The sequence below is a fragment of the Sitophilus oryzae genome, unplaced genomic scaffold (genome assembly GCF_002938485.1).
Source record: "Sitophilus oryzae breed Bouriz unplaced genomic scaffold, Soryzae_2.0 scaffold_1372_pilon_pilon, whole genome shotgun sequence".
NCBI classification, from domain to species: Eukaryota; Metazoa; Arthropoda; class Insecta; order Coleoptera; family Curculionidae; genus Sitophilus; species Sitophilus oryzae.
Window position 1 is genome coordinate 1,567,264 of NW_022146029.1, and position 13,005 is coordinate 1,580,268.

Here is a 13,005-nt window from a genome sequence, read left to right on the forward strand (position 1 = left end):
AAGAATTAAGTTAAAGGAGTAATTTATGGAAGAAACTCAATCATATTCAAATCTAGAATGCCACTTTATCTAAAGAATAAAACATTCGACCAATGTGTACTACCAGTCGTGACCTATGCCTGCGAAAGCTGGGCACTTAAAACGGACATGATAAGGAAACGGCAGGTCGTACAACATTCAATGGAACGAAATATGCTGGGAATAATCAAGAGGGAGCGTAAAATAATAGAGTGGATACGACAAAAGAAGAAAGAAGAAAAGAAGATATTTAACTTTCAAGCCGCATCAGCATCAAAGGCTATTTAGCCTCAGATAATAGATGTCATCCACAGAATCAAATTCCTCAAGTGGCAATGGGCAGGACACCTGGCAAGAAGGACGGACAACAGATGGACCACAAAAATTACAGCATGGTACCCACGAAGAATCAAGATACCTAGAAGAAGACCATACCTGAGATGGGACGATGATATTAGGAAATTAGCAGGGATAACTTGGGAGCGCATAGCCAACAATAACAACTACAAAGAAAGAGTATGTATGTATGAACCCAACTACAAAGAAAGAGTATGTATGTGGGCCCGCATAGACAACAGTGGGCCCAACTACAAAGAGGGTATCTAAATATGTGAGGGAAGCTACACCATAATTGGAAATGGTTGAATAAGCTGAAAACAATGATGATGATCATGAAGACTCACCCTGTGTAAAACCAGTTCTTTATATTGCAAATTTCTCTTTCAGTGACGAACAACGAGACTGTTTTCAACACGTCATAAAAGTGTTTAATAATTTGATTGATAATTGAAAAAAAAGTAATAAAATAATTCGTAAAATAGCAGGCAAGACACTTATGGATCGAAAAAGGAACGAGGATATCAGAACAACGCATAAAGTCCATCATATCAAAGAGTGGATATTACAAAGAAAGAAAGAATGGGACGAATACAAAAGCCGGGCATGGTCGAAGAGAGAATAGTGAAGACTGCGTCGAAACGATCGAATGACAATCTTCCAATAGACTGATACCGAATTTTCAATTTCCAAGGCATAAGATGCAAGAAAATAAAAGAAGAGAGATAGATACATCACATTCTGTTATCAAGTAGATGTTAAATAGATCTAAGCTGTACAATTTATATACGGGTTGCAGTCAAGCGAAAGAAAATCATTCGTTCCTGAGATCTCACATTTTGGTAACAAAAGTAAACGAAAAATGCTGCAGTGGTTTATTTTGGAAAAAATTTCCTTATCGTTTGTACTATGATACCCATGCTTGTTTTATTCAAATATTGTTATTCTTCTGAATAAAAACGGCTTCTGCCTGGCCTCTGATTTGTGTATTTGGCCTTTGGTTGATTTAACCAAATATAGTTTGCCATCTTCTCTTTTGAAATCTCTTTAATTTTCATCTTAGTATAATGATCTTCTAGTGTTTTTTCAGAATAAAGAAAATGGAAGCTTATATAATATGTTATAACAATTTTGTTGTAATATACATACTGATATGTGCTAAATATAAAAGTTATATAGGAATACACTCATTTTTATTTATGATATCATTCATCATACCACAAGGAGCAAGGAGGTGTATTGGTTAATTGTTTTTTCTTCCTAATTTGCCAGTACATACAGTCAATACAAAAGATTTATTAGACAAAAGATTCGTAATTACCAAACTAATTAAAATATTACTCATAGAATAATCCTCCAGAAGAGACTAACCTAAGATCAGTATGTATGACGTCAATATAAATAAAAAAATAGTAAACAACTAATTTACAAATTTTAATTGTGTTTTTATAGAACATTGATTATAAGTTTGATTTTTGGATATTCGTCTTGTCCATTTATTATGTTCTTGTTAATATATTTTATATTTAAAATTGAATATTTTGATAAATCCGCTATATAGATAAAAAGAGTGCAATGCACTATAATATGTTCTTGTATACTATAATTGCTGTAATATGTTGTAAAACACAAATTACACTTTGCGACAAAATGGGAATCGTCCAGCGGTCTAAGGTACTCGAAGAAATTTCTCAGAACTTACAACCGAGAAAAATCAAAGACTATTCTAGATCGCAGTAAGAACAATATTCTAATTGTCACGGGGTTTTTAATAAGATACTGTCTCCTCAACTAACATCTCAGTAGATTAGTGGGAGTAAAAATTCAAGGCCGTGACAAGACACAAGACACACGAAAGGATAAGTGGTAAGGACAGCCTACGACTTAGAAAAAATCGTCCGAGTTGAATGAAATTTGGTATGTCGATAGTTTGGACCAAGAGCAACTTGACCGTATACGACACGTGTCACTGTGACAGTTAGTTTTGACGTAAGAAACGTCAAAAGTTGATGTCAGATCGCGACCAGATTTGGTGGATAGGCTATACGACCGACGCGCGGCGGTGGACACGGTCCCACCCTACAAAGTTGGATACGACGCCGACGCGACGTTTCGTTTACATCTTCATCAGGATGGGACTAAGGATTTGATATTGATTAAAAATGTGGGTCGATTTCGGCATAATTGGAGACGGTTAATAGGATGATGTCAGCCCTGGGCGTTTCAAACCGATCGATGCCGCTCTAAATGGACAAAATCATCAGATTTTTCTTAATTATGGGTCGATTGGAACCGAACTCGGCACGTAGATAAAGGTACCCGAACTGGAGTCCCCAGACGGCTAGATGGTCATTTTAATACAAATTTTGGAAAAGTGAATCAAGTTATTTATTAATTTTTAATTTATTACTTTTTCAACATTTCAAACTACACTTTTCCAAACACGTCCTTCAAATCCTTCAATTCAATAGCTATTAATAAGAAGTTTCACTTCAACTATGCGCATATAGTGCACACACAATTTTTTGTTATTCTTTTTTTTTGTTTGTTTAAACACGGACGGGAGAAAATATTCTCTAGAGTTCTTGCCACTGACTAGCTGGTTTTATACTAGCTATAAGTTTTATATAGCTAGATTCTACATAACATTTTTGATTTTTAAATTTCTGTTTCAGTGGCGAAATGCCCAGGTAGCCGGCCACAAAGGTATAGACAGTATTTTCCTATATGGTATTCCTTGCATTGATACAGTACTAGTGTGATACTGATTATCGTGAGTCCACCGTACAGTCATTGATAAGAATTAACTATACAGCCACTCCTGCTGTAAACCTAGACCTTTGTAACAAAAGCAATTGAATGCATAGATCGCAAAATAAATGCAAATCTTGCGAAAGATTGAAGTCATTTTTACTTTTAACAGAAAAGAGCTTAGTTACATAAGTCATAGTGTAGTATTGGAGAAATTAAATATGATTATGTTACATTTACATTGTAATTCTGCTGTTCTATTGGTATCTCGATGATATTCTAGATTATCCCTTAATAGATGATTTTTTTATTATGTAGCGTTTTTAATTCACCCCTTTTAGTACAATTCAAAAGAAAAGTAAAAAGTTGTATAAAAAATATCAAAAATTTTCTGTTGAATTTTTCCTTACCGGTTTCTAAACTCTTTCGAATTTCTGGAGAATTTGAAAATTTATTTCAACAACATATTTCCATAAATCTTAAAATGTTCGAACAAGTGAATGGTAAGATTTAAAATCTGTACCCAGTGTTTTTCAAAAGTGTCTCAGCCCTATGACTGTTTTATTTTTTCAGATAAAAAAAAACGTGGTATTGGGTATGTTATTACATGGCCAAGAAACGTCACGAAAAACATACTATCAAAAAATGTATCTTTCCAAGAATCCCAGCCATGGTCCTCTAGATTGAAATTTAGATACAATTTTTTGACTGAAAATGTCAAAAGTTGACATGTGATATGTCATTCTATTCAGACTGTCGTTTTCTATGAAGTAAAAAAATATCGAGGTTACCGTTTAAAAATAAAAAGTTGTAGTAATTTTTGGATGAAACAGGAAGTGAGGGAATCTAATAATCTAATTGAATACATCAAACAATCTTGATTTACCTATATCATATTACTAACATGCCAAATCTGTTTTTTTATCTGAGAAAAAAAAATAAAAAAAATATAGCAGATTAAACTAATATTTAACTGTAGTGTTTCATCTTTACTTTGATTTAAAAAATTCACTGACCGAAAAACTTCTTTAGACGAAGTTCTTTTGAATGTTGGTATAGTAGTAAGATATTCTAGTACAGAAGGATTGAATATTTTAGTGTACTTGGATTCCCAAAAAACTTCAATTTTTTGCCTACCTAGAAAACTGATATAAATCCATCTTTGCCATATAATTAAAGTTACAAAATGAAATATAAAAAACAATAAACAGAAATAATACAAATGAAAGTAAAAAATGGTAAATAATTACTTTCAGATAAAGTAGTGTATTGCTAACAATTTAATTCACCCTAATAAATACTTACTAGTAGGTATTTATTGATATTTAAATAAAAATACACTAAAATCAGATAATCTTTAATTAATTTGAATAATTACACCGACCAATTCATTAGTCACACGAAATCCCACGAGAAAAATCATCGCAATAAATTGCGTCACTGAGAAAAAAAGCAGGAAAATATTAGCAGGCCTGTGAGCTTATGACATGACCAAGCGAATGTATGTGCTGCGATGCTCTGCAGTTAAGCAGTGTTGCCGGATATAGAATTTATTTGACCGATGGTAGAAAATACTGAAACTTAGTGATGAGTGAGACTAGTTCAGGTCTTGATCTTGCATAAAAAAACAAGACCAAGACGAGCGTTTGATCTGCGAGATCAAGATCGACCAGTGCAACTTCCGCAAGTCCAACAGAAATATGCAAGATGCATGCGATCTTGCAGTCTTGCGTTCTTCTTTTTTACGTTTATACGAAACAAGATACTTAGATATTTGTTCAAAATTATCGTTTTAATTTATTACAAATATTGCAAAATAAATACACTAAATCACCACAATACACCAAAACACTTTTACTTTTACACTGGACGGGCGTTTCGCTAACCATGTTAGCATCATCAGCAGATGATTATAAACTAAAGTACAATCTACAAGTTGAGCGTTTATATACTCGCTCAGTGGGCACCGAGTGGGCGTGGCAAAATCTAGCCAACCAAGTCAGAGCCTACTGAGCGTAACAGTTAGATTTCCGCCACTAGAGTAGTAGGAACAAAGAACTTGAAGGAATTGGACCGTTGACTCTGTTCATACTATCTTTACATTTATTAATTATGATGCTTTCATATGCATCTAATTGCCTGTAATTTGAGACTTGTTTAATTAATTTTAAATTATTAAGATCTATACAATGTTCATTATCAACAATATGTTCGGCAACGCAAGATTTATCCGGTCTACCATATCTTATCTGAGCTAAATGTTCTTTAAATCTAGTTAATATTGATCTCCTAGTTTGCCCAACATATTTCTGATTACAATCTTTACAAGAAATTTCATAAATACCCGACCTTTCCAGTGGAGGTGTTTTATCTTTTGGATTACCTAATAATTGTTGTAATTTATTATTAGCACTATACACAAGTTTATAATTGACATTCTTAAAAATTCCTTTTAGACCACGGGATAACTCTCTATCAAACGGCATCGAAAAATATTTAGATCTTTCTCCACTTGAAAAGTCGAATTTTCAGAAATCATTAACCTATACCTACGTTTTCTAATTAATTTATCAACTAGTGAAGGAGAATATCCATTACACTCAGCTACATTCCTAATGTAATCTCTTTCTATTTCATATCTTTCTTTGGAAAGTGGGAAACTAAGTTATCTATGAACTAGGAAATTTAAACTAGCCATTTTATGTTCAACACTATGATGTGATTCATTAGGAATATATCTGCGTGTGGTCGTATTTTTCCTATAGATATTAAATTCCAGGCAATTATTAATATTTCTAATAACTCATACATCTAGAAATGGTAATCTGTCGTTGTTCTCAATTTCATGCGTAAATTTAATGGAAGGAAACGATTATTTAACTTAGAAATAAAATTATCTATGGTGTCTGAATGTGTATCAAAAACAGCAAAATATCATCCACATACCTAAACCATACTCTTGGAAAATACTCAAACTCAATACAAATATTGTTTTTCCGACTATTGTATGGTTGCCAACTTTCAAACTAAATAATAGAGGACAAGAGGGTAAAAACCGCCACAGGCGAAACACCACCAAATGTTGTCAAGAATTGACCCAAAAGAAATTTAAATGTTTGTTGCGGTTGTTTGTCTTTCTTACTTTCTGAAAAATAGTTATACTCAAAGCTTGTTAAAATAGAACAAACGATTTTCTACAAAACTTTATTTCAACAAAATTAGTAAACATAGAAAAGCTAAACATATCTCTTCCACGAAAAAAAGACACACTGTTGCCTGATTAACAATTTTATTAAGTATTTATGGCGATAGAAGAATATTTTGAGAAAAGAGCGATCAAAAAAGAAGACTGTCCTCTGGAATGAGAGGACGGTTGGCAACCCTAGCCTATTGCATAAAATTTTAAAGAATGAAATACTGATTCAATATCATCATCATCATCATTTTCAGCTTATTCAGCCATTCTCAATTATGGTGTAGCCTCCCTTCACATACTCTCTCTTTGTAGTTGGGTTCATTGTTGTCTATTGTTGGTTTGGTTAGGGGGGCCCAAGTTATCCCTGCCAATTTCCTAATATCATGGTCCCCTCTGAGGTGCAGTCTTCTTCTAGGTCTCTTAATTGCCCTGGTACCCAAGGGTATAACTTTTGTGGTCTATTTGTTGTCCGTTCTTCTTTTTCCAACTATCCTGCCCATTGCCATTTGAGAGATTTGACTCTGTGGATGACACATGGGTCTTTTGTCGTATCCACTCTATTCTTCTACAGTCTCTCTTGGTTATTCCCAACATATTTCGTTCCATTCAACGTTGTGCGACTTGCAGTTTCCTTATGATGTCCGTTTTAAGTGTCCAGGTTTTGCATGTATAAGCCATGACTGGTAGTACACATTGGTCGAATGTTTTCCTCTTTAGATAGAGTGGCATTCTAGATTTTAATATGATTGAGTTTCTTTCATAAGTGCTTCATGCTAACTTAATTTTTCTGTTAATTTCTGGTAGAAGAGTTCCAGAGCTGTGTATTAGTTTTCCCAAATATATATATTCTTCCACTATTTCCATTGTTGTGTTATTTATTAGAATGAATTTTCTTTCCACTAGTTCGTTGTACATTACTTTAGTTTTTGCTAAATTCATTTTGAGACCAACTTTATTGCTAGCTGTATTTAGTTCATTAATTTGTGCTTGTAGTTCTTCAGAACTATTGGCAATTAGACTATGGTATCACCGAATCTTAGATGGTTAAGATATTCTTTAACTATTTTAATCCTTTGTTGGTCCGGTACAGTTGACGGAAGATTTCTTCTAATGTTGCTGTAAACAGCTTCGGGGATATCGCGTCTCCCTTTCGTACTCCTTTGCCAGTTGGTGGGTTGTTTTATATCATTATCAACCCCATTCTGGGGTTGTTTTATATATCATTAATCTTACTTTGGCTTCTTTGATAATTCTATTGTAATGTAAATCGTATATAAACATTTGAATATAAGCAATACTTTGATCCGAAAAAGAAAATATTAAAACTGGTGACCAAAAAAATAAGGCTTAGCTAGGGAAAAATCCAACTTGGCAACGACGCATTTAAAGCTGTATAGGCTGTAACATTTGACATTGAACTGTAACTGTCGAAGCCTCTCGCGATCGGGTCGTTCTGCGGCTGGCCGGCGGGTCGCCGTTAATTGAATGGTGTTCTAACATTAATTAGCGCCGTTCTAAATGGAATCGGTTTCTGGGAAATCGGCGTAGGAGGAGGATACTATTTTCAGCCAGGTTTTCTGAATCAATCGACGAGAACCGGCAAGGCGGAATATGCACTGCCCTGTTTCGCGAAAGGGCTGGCGATTCCCTGAAGGAAAAGTTTGTCTAGTAACGGTTTCAGGGGAATTTCGATTTTAATTTCTCGTAGGCAAAATGACTATTTAGGTTAATAGATGAATTATGCTGAACTATCGGAATATTTTCGATCAATTAACCCCACGTCTATTCTAGCTTTGAAATGTTACAGTGGATGTATTGATTATTTAATTATATTTGCAAGTCGCAGTGTTCTGAACATTCATTATGTTTATAATGTTTGCTTTATATATATACAGGGTGTCCCAGAAATAAGTGCAAATATTTTAAGGGGTGGTAGATCTCGATAAAAGAAACATATTTTCTCTTTATCGTTTTCAGAAACAAGTCCAAAATAACGGAGTTACTTTTTACTTTGAAAAATTTCAAAAAAAATATTTTTGCTTAAATTTTGAGAACCACTGGATCTTTCTGGATTTTCTTTCTTGTAAATTTAATCTACTACCTATGTTGCATATTATTATCAAAAAATTATGTTTTTAAATAAAAACTAAAAAAAATTCCAAAAATTTTCAAAAATTTCGAATTTTCAAAAATTTTTTGCGAAAAAAACTCATAGGCGTGTTTCTGGGGTTGAACTCTACCACCAGTTAAAATATTTGCACTTATTTCTGGGACACCCTGTATAAAATTTAAAAATAAAATACAAGTGACTTTTCCACCATCTTCTGGTGGCATCAAAGTTGGCACCATGATTTTCATTTTCTGATTTTCTTCTATTCTTCTTTTTTTCAATTAATTTTCTTTTTTTCTCTCTTTCTTTTTCTTTTTTTTGTGTTTTATATTTTTTTTTATATTTTTTTTTATACATTATTTTTTTATACATTATTTTGTTTTATATTTTTTTTTATACATTATTTTTTTTCTTTTCCTTCTCGTGCGGTCTTCATTAACGGAGGCTGACGATTACCCTCTTAAAGACATCTCAGCCATGACTTTTTCTTCCTTCCGATTCCTCTTCTTCTATACACTCTATCCTGCATAATTACTTGTATGAAGTACTTATTGTGTCGTAATAACGGGTGGTGCACCGTCGTTGGAAACATAGGAAATCTCATGCAAATTTTGAACTGGATAATAGATTTTTTAAAGGTTTATGTATGGTAAATACTAATAATTTTGGACCAGCCGATTTTGAGTAATTTAAAAAGGATGGCATTTATTTTTATATTAAAACCGAACAGGTAACAATCAAACACCAGTCAAAAACCGACAACCTCAAGTTTGCAAATTATGATTTTGTCATTATCACGTAACTCCAAACCAAACCAAAACATGTCAGATACACTGTCTAAGCTATTTCCTGCGAAGTACCATTTTATCATGTTCACTTTTTCTTTATGTATATAACAATACATTATTACTAGTACTGAATATTAAAATTAAGTTAGGTTTGAAAATGACGTTGACAACTTAAGGTGTGTCGGTTTTTGACTGGTGTTTGATTGTTACCTGTTCAGTTTTAATTTAAAAATAGATGCAGTTCTTCTCAAATCACTCATAATTGGCTAATTCAAAATTGTTCAAATTTGATATGTTTATTGTTTAATTACCAAACGTAGACCTTAAAAAAATCTATTTACGACTTCGCTATAAAATCAATAAGGGAACCAATATTTGAACAGTTCAAAATTTGCATGGTATTTCCTATGTTTCCAACGAAGATGCACCACCCGGTATATGATCAAGGTACGAGTGTCTTGCGCCTTTTAATTATTTTCAAGAGTCTTCTTTCACTGCGATTATCCCCAGTATTCCTCCTTAGAGATACTCGCTGTCCATTGTACTTTTACCTACATCTGTACATCTATTCATGTTTCCACTCCATAAAGTAACTTATTTATTACAACATTACAAAATGAAAATTGAAATTTTTTTTTTTTTATATTAAAATCTATTTTTGAAAATAGATTTTTCTTCTTCCTTTTTAGTCTCCTTTCGAGGTTAGCGATCCAACTGGCTATGATGGTGTGTAAAACTGCACCTCTAAAAATTTCAATTGATGTTCTTCCGAACCAACGCACAGATCTTAAGCCAGGATTTCTGCCCACTTTTCACTCCTCTCCTGCCTTCAATTTTACCATTAATGACCAGTCTGAGCACCTCGTATAGTTGTGACCTCACATGTGATATTGATAGAAGCTCTTTATCTTTGCCTATCCACCTGAGAACCTGTGCTCGATGCATCTCCCAATAACCCATCCTTCATGTCATCCCTAGATAATACCGCAGATAGAAACTCACCGATGCGCTTTACTTCTGTAGACCGCGGTAGATAACCGCTTTATTCAAAAGTATCTGAGCCAGATAGGTAGATAGGATCTTCGCTATTCTCCCCTTTGCTTCTGCTGGGATTATACTCGTTGGATAAGTAAGGATCGTTAAACTCTTACTTCCTTCTCATAATCACTCTAAGCCTTGACAGCATTTGACCATATTAAACCATGATAATAAAAGCCTTATTTATTGCCCAAGAAATTCCAAATAGAAATAAATACCGGATCGTGTTCCATAAAAAATATAACTTGGTATGATCTTAGTTCGTGACACACCCTGTATATTTTTGGAAATTAATTTAAATTAAAGCACATTGCCTCTCTACATATACCATAAAAAGGTTTATTTTCTACATCTTTCCGTTTTCGTAGACTCAACCGAGGCGAATGAGGTGCGCCACCCTGTATAAAACGTGAAAAAAAATGCAAGACCACTAGAGTCTTGCATGCTTTTGTCTTGGTTTTAAAAGTCTTGCTCTGGTTTGTCTTGGTTTTGCAGATCTAACGCTAGTCTTGATCTTGATTTCGGTCTCATTTTTTTGCAATACCAAGACCAAAAACCGCTAAGATCAAGCCAGTCTCGGCTCAATCATAACAACGATGACATATTATTTTTGGCGAAAAGATTGAAACTCTTGTATTATAATGTTCCCCTGCAGATTGCGCGAATATACCCACATTCTTATTCCCATAGAACATGCTAAAAGGAATAAATATTATTGCAAAGAATAGTCTGCAATCTATCTTTCAGATACATAAACCTGTATGGTTAAAATAAATAATAAATAAGTAATTATCTTAATTTCTAATTTCATACCCGGGTACTATTTTTTATTTTCTAACATCATTTTGTTTTTGTTAACTTGAACATTCTGATAAATTTAACTAATTCTATAAAGGAAAGTATGTCACGGTATGATACTAACAAAGGTGTGAAATATGCAATTCTGACAACCTGCCTACATGTTTTTCGATCAGTTGTGTTAGAAATATCGATTACGTTAAAATTATAAAATCGGAAAAATATTCGTCAAAATCAAATTATACTGAAAAAAAATTGTTTTCTCAAAAATGGTTCATCGCTAACTTTTTATTTTTTCAGATAAAAAAAAAAACAGATTTGGTTATTTAGTATAAGACATAAATAAGGACTGATTGACGTACCAATAGCTTTCGGTCACTGGTTCTTGTTTCACCAGAAATGGCTACCACGTTTGATTTTTAAATGGCGACAACCTCGGTATTTTTTTTTTGCTTTATTCGATTGAAAATGACACTCTGAATAGAATGAATTTTCATTATGTCAACTATGACATTTCGGCCGTCAAAAAAAATTTGTATTTTAAATTTCAATACAGAATGCAATTACTATGTTTCATAACGACAATTTGATTCGAACTACCAAGTATGTGATACCAAATTATTCATAAGAAATGCTTTTTTGCCTAATGTTGCTTATTAGCCACCCTCGTTCCGTTCGAAAAAATTGAAATTATATTAAAAATTCGATTGGGGCATTTTTAACCGGCTGGGACAAGACACGAAAAACATTAAACGATCCTCTACTTTTTTCAAAGAAAATGGAAATGTATTCGAGTTCAAAAGTATTTGAAGGCAGAATTATTTTATTCTAAAAATCATCGGAATCTCCTTTCGCTAGATCTGAGTTTAAGACGACCTTTAAATCATCATAAATATATTTTTTTTCTTTTTGGTTACCGTGAAAATATCGTTCAGGATGATGAAAAAAAATTTTGAGGTGGAGTAGATTTTAATATTAATATTAAGAGGTGTCTTATCGTGATTTTCTATTTTCCATTTTTTTTTTTTTTTTTGAAATATTTTTTCATTTTTTAAATTTATTGCGTTCTAACAAATCAAAGTTTTGTAAAAATCAATACATATTCTTGTAGGAAATTGAACGATCTTCAAAAAGATCTGACATGAATTTTCATTTAATCAACTCGTTTGAAAGTTATTGAAAGTTAAAGTTCAACTCAACAACAATGAATTATTGATTAAGTAATTAGGTTACTACTATTTATATTTTATTATAATTTGTAAACTATCTACCATTTCAGAAATAAAGATTTTTGATTTTATTTTTTTGAACTTCAAAATCTTATATGATAACTTCCAATATTTTTTTATATTTTTGTCACGAAATAATGGCTCAAAATAATAAAATATCATATTTTATTTTTTATTTTTTTTATTCGATATAGAATATGGTATTTTTAAAATAATCTATACTATATAAAATCAATAAAGTGACTGTCATACTGATTAATCACGATCCTGCTCAAACCACTCAACGTAAAAAGCTCAATTTTGACATACAGGTTGTTCTAGGGTGTAGGGTTCGATAAGAAGGGATTTTTTCGAAATTCCAGTTCTAAGGGGGTGAAACCTTCCATCAAATATTACAATATTTTTTTTATTTAAAAACAGGTAAGTTTCCGAAATAACGCTTAAACACGTATATTTAATTTTGTTTTTTACCATATTTTACAGATTTTTTTAAAAATATATGCAAGTGTTCGAAAAATCTGATCATTGATTAATCACGGTCCTGCTTAAAGCGCTTGACGTAAAAGCTGATTTTTGGAAAACAGATTGACTTTAGAGTGAAGAGGTTCGATAAAGAGGATTTTTCGACACTCGAATTCTAAGGGGAAGTTGAGGAAACTATCCGTCAAATATTAAAATATTTTATTTAAAAACCACGGTGAGTTTTCGGAAAAACTCTTAAACACGTATAAACCCATGGCT